This window comes from Aotus nancymaae, unplaced genomic scaffold (genome assembly GCF_030222135.1).
Source record: "Aotus nancymaae isolate 86718 unplaced genomic scaffold, 86718_ANA_hifiasm-v0.15.2.pri h1tg000029l, whole genome shotgun sequence".
In the NCBI taxonomy this organism is placed as follows: Eukaryota; Metazoa; Chordata; class Mammalia; order Primates; family Aotidae; genus Aotus; species Aotus nancymaae.
The window spans coordinates 76,518,420-76,535,467 of record NW_026988442.1 but is presented as its reverse complement, the minus strand read 5'-3'; the positions used below and the strand labels follow the sequence as shown (position 1 = coordinate 76,535,467).

Sequence of the window (17,048 nt, the reverse complement as noted above, 5' to 3'; positions counted from 1 at the left end):
ATTAAAAAACAACACGATGGATTTCAATGGTAAGGAGTAGTCGAGTAGGCGACGGCCAAGAAGGAGTTGGCGGTTTTGTTTAGAAGGTGATTTTCAAAAAAGTTTATATAGAAGACTAAATAGAACATAGTTAAGAAGAAAACAGAAGGCAAAAAAAATCAGACGAAGAGTCTGTTTTTTTAAAGGGAAGACTGAAAAGAGTAAGAAATCAGGGACTGAAGCTTAAAATTTAAGGAAAGTTTTTTTTGTTGCTGTTTTTCTAACTTAAGAAACTTAGGTAGACTTACAAATAGGCAGGTCAAATACACAGATTAAGAGAAATGGAAATGAGGCAGACTTACAAATAGACTTACAAATACACAGATTAAGAGAAATGGAAATGAGGTCACTTAGCTTATCTCTGGGATGGAGAGGGTTCCAGAAGAGGCTGGAGTGATGGGATGAAGACAACACTAGTGAGGTCTGAGAGAAGAGGGGGACATATAGAACAACTGTGAGGCAGAAGGAAGAAAATGAAGAAAGTTCAGATTAACAGGTAACTTGAGGTCAAGTTAACTTAGTAAGACTGAAAAATCAGTTTGGTATGAATTAAACAGGAATTAAAGAGGATAGCATGAATTCAGTGTTGTAAAATATGAATATATGTATCTTTTAACTTTTAAAAACTGGTTATTTAGAAATTTTGGAAAAAGATAGACCAGGCTGACCACATTTAGCTTCTGCTCCTTCTCAATGCTATGTTTAAAAGATAGTGAAGTGCATAGGGACAAAGAGAATTGGAGAAAAGTTAATAGCAACAAAACTTTGGAAGATAAGAAGTAGATAATGTCTGATAACTGATAAACCAACATGACAGATCCTAACTAGAGATGGAAAGTGGAGAAGCACTTGGTTTATGCTGCAGTCATCTAAAAAGGCTCAGAAAATGACACAACTGAAATGGGGACAGGAGTGTGGCTAGAATAGGAGGGCCTGCTGAAAGAATGTTTAAGTAGTTGATTATGTACAATACTGCTATTTACCTTCTCTCTACCTATTCCAACAATAGGTAACTACCATAACCATTCTGGTAGAAAACTACAGACTTGGCCAGGCGCAGCTGCTCATGCCTGTAATCCCAGCACTATGGGAGGCCAATGAGACAGGCGGATCATAAGGTCAGGAGATCGAGACCATCCTGGCTAACACAGTGAACTCCGTCTCCACTAAAAATATAAAAAATTAGTCAGGTGTGGTGGCACGCACCCGTGGTCCCAGCTACTTGGGAGGCTGAGGCAGGAGAATCACTTGAACCCAGGAGGCGGAGGTTGCAGTGGCACTGCACTCTAGCCTGGGTGACAGAGCGAGACTCCGTCAAAAATAAATAAATAAATAAATAGACTTATTCTCTGGAGAGGATAAAATAGAGGGTATTTAAATGGAGGAATCCTATATTGATGATAGGTATATCCTACAAAACTCATGGGGATTACATTAAAGTTACAAAATAAATGCTGAGATCTTCCCCTCTCTCAGCCTTTTTACCCCATACTTCCCAAAACAGAAAAACAAGCTTATGTTATTCAGACAAGAGAGCAGAATCATATAAATTCTTTTCTAAGGAATCTGACCAGCCAAGAGAAAAAATTGAAGATATGGCTATCAGGGGTTTCCCAAGGAGACATCCCATTCAGATCACCATTTATTGAAGGCCATAGTCTATAAACCGTGTACATCCACAGAGCTTCCAGTCAATGTTTAGTGTCTTTCTTGTAAATATAAGCAACCAACCAAAGATCAACAGACATTTGTAGAAAGTCACATGTATGAACAGATCAAATATACAGAGCTAAGAAAACTGGAAGAGATTACATTTGTAAAACAAGATCAGTATGCTATAAAAATATATTTATATATTATATATATATAAAGAATATATAAAAATATTATTTTTATATATATATAAAGAATATATAAAAATATTATTTATATATATATATAAAGAAGAGAAGAAAGTAATCTCAGAAATTAGGAAAAAATAGTAGAAAATGATAATTAATTGGTTATCAAGCTAAGGAAATCTCCCAGAAACTAGATAGAAAATAACAAAGAAAATATAAATATAGGCCAGATGTGGTCGCAGCTCATGCCTGTAATTGCAGCACTTTGGGAGGCCGAGTGGTGCAATCTTGGCTCACTGCAACTTCTGCCTCTCAGGTTCAAGAAGTTCTCCTGCCTCAGCCTCCTGAGTAGCTGGAATTACAGGCATGTGCCATCATGTCCGGTAAATTTTTTGCATTTTTAGTAGAGACGGGGTTTCACCATGTTGGTCAGGCTGGTCTCGATATCCTGACCTTGTGGTCTGCCCACCACAGCCTTCCAAAGTGCTGGGATTACAGGCATGAGCCACTGGGCCCAGCCAAAAAGATTTAACACAATCAAAATAGAATGACAATTCTGAATTGTATTGGATTTCCCAATACCAATATTAGAAATGAGAGAAAATTATTTCCTCAAATTTTATACCCAGCTAATTAAAAATCAGGTAGAACAAAGATACTTTCAAATATGCAAGGAACACAAATAATTTGCTTCCAATGTACCCTTTCTTGGGAGGCTACTGGAGAAAATGCTCCAGCAAAACAAGGAAGTAAACAAAGAAAGAAAATTATGTAAAGGAAAGAGGTGAAAATCTCCAGGATTAGAGCTCTGCAGCAGGCCTAAAGAGTAACAGCTCAGATTGGAGCTTATCAGAAGGAACCAGGGGAAATTTCTTTAACAAGATAAGATTTATACAATGCTTACTGTTTAAAGATATTGGAAGGAGATTAAATAACTAGGGGAAACTTTGAGGATGGATTAGTGATAACTACATAGAAAACTAATAAAAGAAGAAAAACCTTTATAATTATTAATGCCAAAGAAAATAAAATGAGTTGTGGAAGAAAAACATATCCATAGCATACTACATTTCACCTGTAAATGTTGTAAACGTGGTTCTAATAATAAACATGGTGAATACTGATCAAGCCAAAATTAGTAATAAGTTGCTATAAAATCAGTAAAACTATGACTAGCACTTTTACAGAAGGATAGAAATAACAGAAAGATATGTGTGTGAGAGTCAGGCAATGGAAGACAGGGCTGAAATTTTATCTCCCATATTATGACAGCTAAAATTACAAAGCAAACAGAAACACAAAGTAAGCAGCAATATAAGTATGGTGTTGAGTGATTTGAAGTAAATACTAAAAAAAAAAAAAATCAGCTCAAAGAAAAGAAGGTTTTTGCCTTTGGAAAATAAGGTTAGGGGACTCTTATTTTTTGGAATGGCTGTCTCTGGTAATTAAACTATAACACTATGTAGCTTTGGTAATAATAAAAAAATTATAAAGGAAGCATTTCAAAACTGAAAAATACCTACTTAAAATTCATGCATATGACTGTAAAGTCAAGGGACAAATTCAGCAAACTACATTTTGCATGTCTAAGTTTTCTAAACAATAGAAATTCATCATACAATGAGAGTAGAGGCTGTTAAGAACTTTAGCCCTAGATTTCAGTGCCTCAGAAAGTGGAAATGAAGTACTGTCAAAACAAGGAGCTATAAATTCCGGATATGCTGTCATGGCAACTGAACCACTTTAATAAAGTGCATGTTTGCCTAAAGAGCTATATTTACTGTGATAAGCCTTTTAAAATGTACATGTCAAGCTAGAGTACTTTTAAGGTACATTCATTACTATCCAGTCCAGACTTACAAACTATATAATTGCTAAACCTCTAGTCTCAGATGGATTCCCCCTCCTCTTCACAAGTAAGCAATTTTTGTCAGAGCCTCCTCGACTCATATCACCTGCTTTCATCACAACCAGAGCTGCTGATGCCAAAATTCAAGCCCTACCTTTTCCCACTCCTTTCCACTAGTGCTTCAAAAAGATTTACAGTTACTAACATTATTGTAAAGTTCAATTACATAACTAGCTAAATAGGCTCTTAGGACTAACATAGCAACTTAACCATCATTTGTGATATTGCTTTTCAGGAGAAAATGTGTCTGGAATACCAAAACATCAAAAGTAACAAATGAACTTGTAGGATTTTCTTAGGTTCTTAAGTTGGGGATTACATAGATTTTCATTTTAAAATATACTATGCATGCATTTTAACTATCTTGATTTTATTCTAATAAAAACTATCACTGCATTGTCAGATTTTAAATGATCTAAACAGAAATCTGCTTCCAAACTATCTTAAGTACATAGTATGTAGAATGGCAGGTCCTCATAATAATCAGCAGCTTGGTTATGCCAGTTCAGGTTTCACAGAAGATGCATGTGTTCAAAACTCTATTTTATTTTACTAGAATTGATCTGTTAGTAATGAGCCTGTTAGCCAAAGGTCTAATTTAAGTAATTTAAGTAATTAATGAAGACTATACATTATATCTTATTTAAAGAAATATAGCAATGAAAAGAATAATCTTTTTTTTATCAGCAAAGAAGTACACATTATACTTTCTGAAGTAAAAGTAGTTAAAGAAAAACCTATATTGCACTAAAGACCTGATAAAAGTTACTTGATTTCAAATTGTTGACTTTTAATAAAATAATAAGAATTAAAAATATGAAAGACAAAAACATCAAACCTGAGGTATGACAAAGACTCTCCTTTGACCTAATTTTAGTTAGGCTCTGCTGAGCCCCCTTCTCAACTAAGCCTTCACATTGGCCTTCTGTGTCCATCCTGTCCTTGCCAGGTCTGCATAGCCCAGTCTTTTTTTAAATTTATTTTTAATTTTTTGAGAGGGAGTCTCATTCTGTTGCCCAGGCTGGAGTGCAGTGGCATGATCTTGGCTGACTGCAACCTCTGCCTCCTGGTTTCAAGTGATTCTCCTGCCTCAGTCTCACAAGTAGCTGGGATTATAGGCATGTGCCACCACGCCTGGCTGATTTTGTATTTTTAGTAGAGATGGGGTTTCACCATGTTGGCCAGGCTGGTCTCAAACTCCTGACCTCAAGTGATCTGCCTGCCTTGGCCTCCCAAAGTGCTGGGATTACAGGCATGAGCCATCATACCTGGCAGAGCCCAGTCTTAGTAAGAATCCTACTAAGTCATTTCAGTGAAAATCCCCCAACTCTTGATAATGTATCTAGTTTCTCATTCTGCACCTTTGATGTAGAAGCCCTTGACCTGTCTTTAGCAAGAATCCCCTTATCCTTGATGTCTCCTCTTAGTAATTTTCCATTTATCAACTCTCTCAACCTACTCACTGGCTATAAATCCCCACTGTCCTTGTATTTGGAATTGAGCTCAACCTCTCTCCTCTACTGCCAAAGAGTTGACCTCTACTGCAATAGTCTTGAGTAGTCTTCCCTACTGTTTTACCAAATCAGAATCCTCTTTTCTTTAACAGCCATAACTTGTAGGTAAGAGTGCGAGCACAAAGAAAGCTTCCCTTTAAATTTTCAAGTCCTCAGAACTCAATCAAATGACAGTTTGTTCGGGTATCTCATGACCTTTTAAGCTCTTTTTTTTAAGCTCTTTTAATGCCTTCTTAATTAGTCACAGGTGAATTGTGATTGGTCTAAGCAAACCTAGCATTTTCATTTCCCCCGTTAATGATTCTGACTAATATGACACCTGAGGAGTCTGCTGGGGGTTTCAAAAAACATCCTCAATGACAAAGGCACTCTTAAGAATGCTTTTCCTTGCTTTGCATGTTACAGGCTGCGCTTGATATCAGATATCCTGGAAGGCAGCAGAGCAGTGAACTGGGTCAGATAACAAAATGACAAAGGAACCTAGGTTCTCTTTTAACAAAAATAGCATCACTGGAATATAATTCACATACCATAAAATTCATTCTTTTAAAGTGTACAATTCAATGGCTTTTTGTACATTTGCAGAAGTGTGTATCATCACAACAATCAATGTTAGGACCCTTTCATTACCCTAAATAGAATTCCTTCAACTTTCAGCTGTCACACCATGGTTCCCCATCATTTCAGCTCCAGGTAAACACTAATCAACTTTCTGTCTCTATGGATTTAACTCTTTTAGACATTTCATATAAATTGAATCAAATAATACATGTTTCCTGAGACAGCTTCTTTAACTTAGCATAATGGTTTTCAATCCATGTTGTAACATACTTCAGTACTTCATTTCTTTTTAATGTCAAATAATATTCCATTGTATGAATATATATGTATTTTATTTATCCATTCATCAGTTGATACGCTCATTTTTATTCATTTATCTAGCTCACCTTATACTGTTCCTTATTAACTTATTTATTTTGTGATAGTTGATTTACCTTTTATCCTTTAAAATTATCTTAAATAAGCAAAGGCAAGTACCAAAGTAAAGGAGACTATGCATTGTTTATTTACTACCTGACTAGCTTCTGCAGCCCACCACAAAAGGAAGGCTAGACCATTGTCTTCCAGTATTCCTTTCCCTTTTGCCAATAGTTTTTAATTTAGAAACTCCTTCATCAACCTGAAAAAATATTTTCAAATCTGTTAGTAAACATTTTCAAATCTGGTAGAAGACAGCCTTCAGGAGAAGACTGGCAGTTTCCATACCATAATGTCAAGGCTTCGAATATTTTTACAGAGCTTCATGCCTAAATTTTCCAAAAGAAAACAATAGTTTCACTTCAAAAGATGGTTCCAGTAAACTATCAAAAGTATTATTTTCCGCCAGGTGCAGTGGCTCACACCTGTAATCCCAGCACTTTGGGAGGCCAAGGCAGGCAGATCACGAAGTCAGGAGATTGAGACCATCCTGGCCAACATGGTGAAACCCCATCTCTACTAAAAATACAAAAAAATTAGCTGGGCATGATGGTGCACACTTGTAGTTCCAGCTACTCGGGAGGCTGAGGCAGGAGAATTGCTTCAACCCAGGAGGTACAGAATGCAGTGAGCTGAAATCGCGTCACTGCACTACAGCCTGGGCGACAGTATGAGACTCCGTCTCAAAAATAAAAAGTATTATTTTCTTATCTTAAAGAATGTTTTATTTCCTTATAAATATATCTGCAAATACAAATCTAAAACCTCTAATGTATTTATCTTTTGACACTGACGGAGTTCCCTAAGCAGCATACCGGAAAGTAGATGGGATACAATACCCTGTGAAGAGGACAATTCCAGTTTTATATATTAACCAACACAATTTTACACAAAAACCTGGGATCCTAAATCTCCCATAAACTTTTCAGAACAAGTTATAATAAAACAATCATTATCAATCAATCAATTTGGCAAGGATAGATGAGAGAGAGCATTCCCATGAATGACATAATTCCATTTATCCAAAATTTACCCAAATTTTGACAAAGTAAAGCCAATAGCATGATGAACTTCAAAAAAGTTATTTTCATGGAAGTTTGATCATAAAAGTCATTGATCAAAACAGCTAATATAGGCTGGGCACAACGACCATGGCTATAATCCCAGCACTTTGGAAGCCTGAGGCGGGAGGACTACTCAAGCCCAGGAGTTTAAGACTAGCCTCGGGAACACAGTGGGAGCCTGTCTCTACAAAAAATTTAAAAATTAGCTGGGTGTGGTGGCATGTGTGTCTATAGTCCCAGTTACTTGGGAGGGTGACTCAGAAGGATTGCTTGAGCCTGGGAGGATGAAGCTGCAGGGAGCTGTGACTGTGCCACTGCACTCCAGCCTGGGTGACAGCGTGAAGCCCTGTCTCAAACAAAATAGCTAATCTAATTCTTTTAAAACTGAATTCAATTTTTAAAAACATTCTTGATTTATGTCTAAACTCCATCCACTAGTCATGTCAATAAGATAATCAACTTTGTCCTACTAAAGTACAGAATAAACCTTATTTGGTGAGGTTTATTTATTCATTCATGAATAAACCTTATTTGGGTGTTAAAAATCAAAATACACAGAATTTACAGACTTTAAAGTCTGTATCTTCTGCATGCCTATCCAGGGATGTTGAAAATTCACCAACAGGGAGCCAGGCATGATGGCTCGTGCCTGTAGTCCCAGCTACTCAGGAGGCTGCAGTGGGAGGATTGCTTGAGCCCAGAAGTTAGAGGATGCCATGATCACACCACTATACTCCAGCCTGGACAAGAGAGGAAGACCCTGACCCTTAAAAAAAAATCACTAATAGAAAAAAAAGTAACACATTAATCCATGGTTATTAACAAGTATTATATCTATTTAGCTATCCTTGTAGAATGATGGCTAAGCACATGAACTCTGGAGACAGACAGTCTGGGTTTGAATCCTGGCTCCAGTATTTATAAGGTGAGAGACATTGAGCAAGTAACTTAATCTGTGTGCTTTAATTTTCTTACTATAAAAGAAAAGTAACTACACTGCATAGGATTGTGGTGAAAATTAAATAGGTTAGTCCATGAAATCTGCCTGGATTAGTGCTTGGCACATAGTAAACATTATAAAAGTGTTAGCTCTTATTAGCCTATTTCTCCAGCAAATTGCAAAAACACTTTCAATCTCTCCTCTTCCACTTGCTTCAAAATCACAGCCTATGACTCCTGGTTCTCAAACCATCCCTTGCCCAAAGAAAATAGAATCAACATCTGAGAATTCTGTTACCTCTGTTTATTTTTTTTACTCATCCTCACTTCCTTTCCTTTTGTAACAAGAGAGGTTATTTCTTCTTTTTCTATGGTAAACTCTTCTATTTGTGATTCCAACCTACTGATTCTTGCCACCTCAAAAACTTTACAACACTCCTTCTTAAGTGGACATTTCCTTCAATAAAGCCTTCCTCCATGTCACATTTCCATAAAGCTAATATACTCTTTCCTCTTCTAAAATGGTAACATTATTATTTTATGTGCACTTTATTGATTATTGTTATTTCCTGCTAATGCTGAAGAGGCAGAGTGTCCAATTGAGAGCCAGATCTGGACCCTTTCCGAAACTACAGAACTGGCACAACCGGAAGCAGTCTTCAGTCTCATATCTTCCCAGACCCTGTGCAGCAGGGAATACTTGCAGTGGCCTCATTATACCTCACTGCGTATTATAAATAGGATTCCACCTGTGCTAAGCTCCTGAGGCAATTAAAGAGGAAACACACTTTGTGCATAATGGAAACATGTTTAAAGTAATTTGCCTTCTGGAAAGTTGTTAAGGCACTAAGGAATGCTGCCATCCCTCGAGTGACAAGAAATTTTAAATTATGGGTTGGCTTTAATCCTTTTCATAGAAAAATAACTGGCATTTCTCCTAAAACGGTTTCTTCTAAACATGAGGCATTGTTGTGAGGTACCCGTTGTAATGTACCTGTATTCAGAGATGGCTAAATCATACCTAACACATAAATCTGTTTTTTTTCTAGGAGAATATTATGCTAATGCCAAACCTGAAGAATCTGTTCATTTTCATCCATTGTATTCTCAACATATATTCCAAAGCAACAAAAATAATGATATGGAAGAAGAAAAGTAATTCTAATTATCTCAGATTCTCCGCTAACTGACTTTGTACTGGTAACATTGATTATTTTTGTTTCATTCCTTTGTTTACTATTTATCATTATTTTTATATGTTCCATTGTTTTATTTTAATTTTAATAGGTTTTTGGGGGAATAGGTGGTGTTTGGTTACATGGATAAGTTCTTCAGGTGTGATTTCTGAGATTTTGGTACACCCATCACCTGGGCAGTGTACACTACACCCAATCAATGTGTGGTCTTTTATCCTTTACACCCCCCTTCCCCTTCCCCCAAGTCCCCAAAGTCCCATTGTATCTATCATTCTTATGCCATTGCATTTTCTTTCTTTTCTTTCTTTTTTTTTTTTTTTGAGATGGAGTCTTGCTTTGTCACCCAGGCTGGAGTGCAGTAGTGCAATCTCGGCTCACTGCAACCTCCACATCCTGGGTTCAAGGAATTCTCCTGCCTCAGCTTCCCAAGTATCTGGGACTACAGGTGCACACCACTACACCTGGCTAATTTTTGTATTTTTAGTAGAGACGGGGTTTCACTGTGTTGGCGACACTGGTCTTGAACTCCTGGACTCAACTGATCTGCCTACCGTGACTTCCCAAAGTGCTGGGATTACGGGTATGAGCCACCATGCCTGGCCTTGCCTTTGCATTTTCATAGCTTAGATCCCAATTATGAGAACATGTGATGTTTGGTTTTCCAATCCTGAGTTACCTCACTAATGGTTTCCACCTCCACCCAGGTTGCTGTAATGCCATTATTTTGTTCCTTTTGTTTGAGACAGAGTCTTGCTCTATCACCTGGGCTGGAGTGCAGTGATGTAATCTTGGCTCACTGCAACATCCGCCTCCTGGGTTCAAGCAGTTTTCCTGCCTTAGCCTCCCGAGTAGCTGTGACTACAGGTGTGTGCCACAATGCCCAGCTCATTTTTCTATATTTAGTAGAGATGGAGTTTCACAATGTTGGCCAGGCTGGTCTTGAATTCCTGACCTCAGGTGATCCACCACTTTGGCCTCCCAAAGTGCTGGGATTACAGACACGAGCCACCGTGCCCAGCCTATTTTGTTCCTTTTTGTGGCTAAGTAGTATTCCATGCCACATTTTCTTTATACACTCTTCAGCTGATGAACATTTAGGCTGGTTCCATATTTTTGCAATTGTAAATTGTACTGCTATAAACATGCGTGTGCAAGTGTCTTTTTCATATAATGACTTATTTTCCTGTGGGTAGATACCCAGTAGTGGGATTGCTGGATCAAATGGTAGTTCTACTTTTAGTTCTTTAAGGAATCTCCATACTGTTTATATTAATTGACATTCCCACCAGCAGTGTAAAAGTGTTCCCTTTTTACCACATCAATGCCAACCTCTATTATTTTTTGATTTTTAAATTATAGCCATTCTTGCAGGAGCAAGGTGGTATCACATTGTGGCTTTAATTTGCATTTCCCTGGTAACTAATGATGATGAGCTTTTTTTTCACGTTTGTTGGCCATTTGTATATCTTCTTTTGAGAACTGTCGACTCATGTCCTTAGCCCAAGTTTTAATGGGATTAATTTTTTTTTTTTCTTGCTGAGTTGTTTGAGTTCCTTGCAGATTCTGGCTATTAGTCCTTTGTTGGAGGCATAGTTTGTGAAGATTCCCTTCTATTCTGTGGGTTGTCTGTTTACTCAGGTGACTGTTCCCTTTTGTTGTGCAGAAGTTTAATTAAGTCCCAGCTATTTATCTTTGTTTTTTGTTGCATTTGCTTTTGGGTCCTTGGTTATGAACTCTTTGCCTAAGCCAATGTCTACAAAGGTTTTTCCAATGTTATCTTCTAGAAATTTTATGGTTTCAGGTCACATAATGAATTTGATCCATCTTGAGTTGATTTATATGTAAGGTGAGAGATTAGGATCCAGTTTCATTCTTCTACATGTGGCTTGCCAATTATTCCAGCACCATTTGTTGAATAGGGTGTTCTTTTCCCACTTTACTTCTGTTTGCTTTGTCGAAGATCAGTTGGCTCTAAGTATTTGGCTTTGTTTCTGGGTTCTTTATTCTGTTCCATTAGTATATGTGCCCATTTTTATACAAGTACCATGCTGTTTTGGTGACTATAACGTTATAGGATAGCTCAAAGTTGGGTAATGTGATGCCTCTGGATTTGTTCTTTTTGCTTAGTCTTACTTTGGCTATGAGGTCTCTTTTTTGGTTCCAAATGAATTTTAGGATTGTTTTTTCTAGTTCTGTGAAGAATGATGATGGTATTTTGATGGGAATTGCACTGAATTTGTAGATTGCTTTTGGCAGTATGGTTATTTTCACAATATTGATTCTACCCATTCATGAGCATGGGATGTGTTGATGTGTTTCCATTTGTTTGTGCCATCTGTGATTTCCTTCAGTAGTGTTTTGTAGTTTTCCTTGTAGAGGTGTTTCAAGTCCTTGGTTAGGTAAGTTTTTTTTTTTTTTCTTCCATGTTCCTTCTTTTGGAAAAGGCTTTTTTCTTTTTTGTTTGTTTTTGCAGCTATTGTAAAAGGGCTTGAGTTCTTGATTTGATTCTGGGCCTGATCACTGTTAGTGTATAGCAGTGCTACTGATTTGTGTACATTAATTTTGTAACCAGAAACTTTACTAAATTCATTTATCATATCTAGGAACTTCTGGGTGAGTCTCTCTGGGTATACAATCATATCATCAGTGAACTATGACAGTTTTACTTCCTCTTTACCTACGTGGATGCCCTTTATTTCTTTCTCTTGTCTGACTGCTCTGGCTAGGACTTTCAGAACTATGTTGAACAGAAGTGGTGAAAGTGGGCATTCTTGCCTTGTTCCAGTTCTCAGGGGGAATGATTTCAACTTTTCCCCATTTAGTATAATGTTGGCTGTGGGTTTGTCATAGATGGCTTTTATTACCTTAAAATATGTACCCTCTATGCCGATTTTGCTGAGGGTTTTAATCACAAAATGATGCTAGATTTTGTCAAATGCTTTTTCTGCATCTACTGAGATGATCATGTAATTTTTGTTTTTAATTCTGTTCATGTGGTATATCACATTTACTGACTTGTGTATGTTAAACCATCCCAGCATCCCTGATATGAAATCCACGTGATCATGGTGGATTATATTTTTGATATACTGTTGGATTTGGTTAGCTAGTATTTTGTTGAGGATTTTTACATCTGTGTTCATTGGAAATATTGGTCTGTAGTTTTCTTTTCTTGTTATGTCCTTCCCTGGTTTTGGTGTTAGGGTATTACTGCCTTCATAGAATGATTTAGGGAGGATTCCCTCTTAATCTTTTGGAATAGTTTCAATAGGATTGTATCAATTCTTCTTTGAATGTCTGATAGAATTCAGTTGTGAATCCATCTGGTCCTGAACTTCTTTTTGTTGGCAATTTAAAAACTATCATTTCAATCTTGCTGCTTGTTATTGGTCTTTCAGAGTCTCTATTTCTTCCTGGTTTAATCTAGGAGAGTTGTATATTTCCACAAATTTATCCATGTCCTCTAGGTTTTCTAGTTTTTGTAGATAAAGGTGTTACCAGCAGCTTTGAATGATCTTTTGTATTTCTGTGGTATCTGTTGTAGTATCTCCTGTTTCATTTCTAATTGAGCCTACTTGGACCTTCTCTGTTTCCTTGGTTAGCCTTGCTAATGGTCTATCAACTTTGTTTATATTTTCAAAGAATCTGTTTTTTGCTTCATTTATCTTTTGTATTTTTGTGTGTGTGTTGTTTCCATTTCATTTACTTCTGCTTTGATTTTTGTTATTTCTTTTCTTCTGCTGAATTTGGGTCTGGTTTGTTCTTGTTTCTCTAGTTCCTTGAGGTGTGACCTTAGATTGTCTATTAGTGCTCTTTCAGAGTTTTTGATGCAGGCATTTAACACTATGAGCTTTCCTCTTAGAACTGTTTTTGCTGTATCCCAGAGGTTTTGATAGGCTATGTCACTATTATCATTCAGTTCAAAGAATTTGTAAATTTCCATCTTGATTTTATTGTTGACCCAGTGATCATTCAGGAACAGACTATTTAATTTCCACATATCTGCATGGTTTTGAGGTTCCTTTTGGAGTTGATTTCTTTTTCTTGAGACGGAGTTTCACTCTGTCACCCAGGCTGGAGTGCAGTGGTGGGATCTCGGCTCTCTGCAACCTCTGCCATTTGGGTTCAAATGGTTCTCCAGCCTCAGCCTCCTGAGCAGCTGGGATTACAGGTGCCTGCCACTGCACTGGCTAATTTTTGTAGTTCTAGTAGAGATGGGGTTTCACCATGTTGGCTAGGCTGGTATTGAATTCCTGACCTCATGATCCACCCACCTCGGCCTCCCAAAGTGCTGAGATTACAGGCGTAAGCCACTGTGCCTGGCCGTGGAGTTGATTTCTAATTTTATTCCACTGTGGTCTGAGAGAATACTTGATATAATTTGATTTTCTGGCTGGGCTCGGTGGCTCACACCTGTAATCCCTGCCTTTGGGAGGCCAAGGCAGGTGGATCACTTGAGTCCAGGAGTTCAAGACCAGCCTGGCCAATATGGTAAGACCCTGTCTCTACTAAAAATACAAAAATTAGCCGGTTGTTGCGGTGCATGCCTGTAACCTCAGCTACACAGGAGGCTGAGGCAGGAGAATCACTTGAATCCAGGAGGTGGAGGTTGCAGTGAGCCAAGATTGTGCCATTGCACTCCAGCATGGGTGACAGTGAGACCTTGTCTCAAAACAAAAACATTTGATTTTCTGAAATTTATTAAGACTTGTTTGTGGCCTATCATAAGGTCCATCTTGGAGAATGTTCCATGTGCTGATGAATAGAATGTGTATTCTGCAGTTGTTGGGTAGAATGTTCTGTACATATCTGTTAAGTCCATTTGTTCTAGGGTATAGTTTAAGTCCATTGCTTCTTTGTTGATTTTCTGTCTTGATGACCTGTCTAGTGCAGTCAGTGGAGTACTGAAGTTCCCCTCTTTTGTTGTGTTGCCATCTATCAAATTTCTTAGGTCTAGTAATAATTGTTTTGTAAGTTTGGGAGCTGCAGTGTTAGGTGTATACATATTTAGGATTGTGATATTTTCCTGTTGTACTAGTCCTTTCATCATTATATAATGTCCCTCTTTGTGTTTTTTAACTGTTGTTGCTTTAAAGTCTGTTTTTCCTGGTATAAGAATAGCTACTCCCGCTCACTTCTGGTGTCCATTTGCATGGAATATCTTTTTGCACCCCTTTACCTTAAGTTTACGTGAATACTTACATGTTAGGTGACTCTCTTGAAGACAGCAGATACTTGGTAGATGAATTCTTATTCATTCTGCCATTCTGTATCATTTAAGTGCAGCATTTAGGCCATTTACATTCAACTTCAGTATTGAGATGTGAGGTACTATTCTATTAATAGTGCTAGCTGTTGCCTAAATACCTTGGGTTTTTTTTCCCTCCATTGTGTCAGTGTTTTACAGGCTCTGTGAGATTTATGCTTTAAGGAGGTTCTATTGTGGTGTATTTCAAGGATTTGTTTCAAGATTTAGTTTCATGATCTTTTTGCAATGTATTTCCTGGGTGTTCTTTCAGCTTCTTGTATTTGGATGTCTAGATATACAGCAAGGCCAGGAATGACTTCCTTGACTATTCTCTCAAATAAATTTTCCAAACTTTTAGAATTCTCTTCTTCCTAGGGAATACCAATTATTCTGTTGCCCAGGCTGGAGAGCAGTGGTGCAATCTCAGCTCACCACAACCTCCACCTCCCAGGTTCAAGCCATTCTCATGCCTCAGCCTCCCAAATAGCTGGGATTACAGGTGCACACCACTGCACCTGGCTAATTTTTTTGTATTTTTAGTAGAGATGGGGTTTTACAATGTTGCCCAGGCTGGTCTGGAACTCCTGATCTCAGGTGATCCAGCTGCCTTGGCCTCATAAAGTGCTGGGATTACAGGCGTGAGCCACTGTACCTGGCCTGGGGAACATCAATTATTCTTAATTCTTCTCTTTTTTTTTTTTTTTTGAGACAGAGTCTCGCACTGTCACCCAGTCTGTAGTGTAGTGGCGCGATCTTGGCTCATTGCAATCTCCGCCTCCTGGGTTCAAGCAATTCTCCTGCCCCAGCCTCCTGAGTAGCTGAGACTACAGGTGTGTGCCACCACACCCAGCTAATTTTTTTGTATTTTTTAGTAGAGACGGGGTTTCACCATGTTGGCCAGGATGGTCTCCATCTTCTGACCTTGTGATCCACCCACCTCTGCCTCTCAAAGTGCTGGGATTACAGGCATGAGTCACTGCGCCTGGACTCTTCTTTTTTTTTTTTTTTGAGACAGAGTCTCACTCTGTCATCCAGGGTGGAGTGCAGTGGCATGATCTCAGCAAAAGGCAACCTCTGCCTCCTGGGTTAGAGCAATTCTCCTGCCTCAGCCTCCCAAGTAGCTAGTATTACTGATGTGCACCAAACACCTGGCTAATTTTTGTATTTTTAGTAGATAAGGGGTTTCACCATTGTTGGCCAGGCTGGCCTCGAACTCCTGACTGCAAGTGATCCACCTCCCTGGGCCTCCCAAAGTGCTGGGATTATAGGCGTGAGCCATGGTGCCTGGCCATTCTTAATTATTCTTAAATTCGGTCGTTTAACATAATCCCAAACTTCTTGGAGGCTTTGTTCATTTTTTAAAATTCTTTTCTCTTCGTCTTTGTTGGATTGCATTAATTTGAAAGCCTTGTTTTCAAGCTCTGAAGTTCTTCTTCTACTTGTTCAATTCTATTTTGTAAGTTTCCAGTGTATTTTATATTTCTCTAAGTGTGTCTTTCATTTCCAGAAGTTATGATTGTCTTTTCTTTATGATATCTATTTCTCTGGAGACTTTTTCATCCATATCCGGTATTGTTTTTAAAATTTATTGGCTGGGTGTGGTGCTCACACCTGTAATCTCAGCTCTTTGGGGAGCTGAGGCAAGTGGATCGCTTGAGGTCAGGAGTTCAAGACCAGCCCGGCCAACATGGTGAAACCCTGTCTCTATTAAAAATACAAAAATTAGCTGGGTGTGGTGGTGCGTGCCTGTTGTCCCAGCTACTGGAGAGGCTGAAGCATGATAATTGCTTGAATCCAGGAGGCAGAGGGTGCAGTCAGCCAAGATTGTACCGCTGCACTCCAGCCTGGGTGACAGAGTGAAACTCTGTCTCAACAACAACAACAAAATATTATGTCAGTGGGTTTTTACTTTTCTCTGGTACTTCCTTGAGTAGCTTAATAATTGACCTCTGAATTCTTTTTCTGGCACTTCAGATTTCTTCTTGTTTGGGATCCATTGCTGGTGAGCTAGTATGATCTTTTGGGGATGTTAAAGAACCTTGCTTTGTCATATTACCAGAATTGTTTTCCTGGTTCTTCTCATTTGGGTAGACCATGACAGAGGAAAGATCTGGGGATCAAGGGCTGCTGTTCATCTTCTTTTGTCCCACAACCCTGTGATCCCTTTATGTGGTGCTCACCCCTTTCCCTAGGGATGGGGCTTCCTAAGAGCTGGACTGCAGTGATTGTTATTGCTCTTATGGGTCTTGCCACCCAGTGGAGCTACTGGCCTCTGGGCTGGTACTGGGAACTGTCTGCAAAGAGTCCTGTGACGTGATCC

At 38.4% G+C, this 17,048-nt stretch overlaps 1 protein-coding gene across 19 annotated transcripts in view; it reads right to left on the bottom strand.

Moving 5' to 3' along the window:
• ZRANB3 (zinc finger RANBP2-type containing 3) overlaps positions 1–17,048 on the bottom strand; it is a 313,593-nt gene that overhangs the window by 100,869 nt on the left and 195,676 nt on the right. The window lies entirely within an intron of this gene.